A 671-nucleotide genomic window follows, 5' to 3' on the forward strand; every position below is an offset into this window, starting at 1 on the left:
AGCGAGAAATCATCCCCCAGGGGGGATGGTCACACCGCAATCCCTTCTCCTCCATTCTCCTCTCGGGATCTTGGGTACATACACACATGCGCCCGGCGTGAGTTTTAAGCCACCGGGTCCGGGACATGAACTGTGGTCGACTACGTGGGAGTCCAGCGACATAGCCATTACACTAACTGCTGGTCCCATAAACTTCTTTTTAAAAAGTATTTTGCTAGAGGGTGCATGCATTCTCTGTGAAGAGAGGAAGAAGAGAGAGAAAGCACCCCATTGGTGTATGGTCACACCATAATCCTTTTACTTCCACTTCTCCATCCTGTTGGAATTTTATGCACGTATGCACACACACACCCTGGTTTGTTTTTAAAACTGCATGGTCTGAGTTTTGAACTGCATGGTCTGCCATGTGGGATCCAGCTTCCTTAATCACCAGGCAACAAGGCTAACCTCTTTTTCAAGATCTTGTAAGTCAATCCCATGGCATAGGTGGCATCATAAGGGGTATCCTGTACATTTCTCTACCACAAAGGAGAGGAAGTAGTAATGGTCTTTGTGCATACTAGTAGAACACCTTGTGCACTGTTCAGTCTTAAATGTTAGGTCCTACTGTGCACTCTACATATTTAAGTTTTACAAGAAGTAGTTATCATTGTCTTTTTTATTTTTTAAGA

This window comes from Tupaia chinensis, unplaced genomic scaffold (genome assembly GCF_000334495.1).
Source record: "Tupaia chinensis unplaced genomic scaffold, TupChi_1.0 Scaffold000386_1, whole genome shotgun sequence".
Classification (NCBI taxonomy): Eukaryota; Metazoa; Chordata; class Mammalia; order Scandentia; family Tupaiidae; genus Tupaia; species Tupaia belangeri.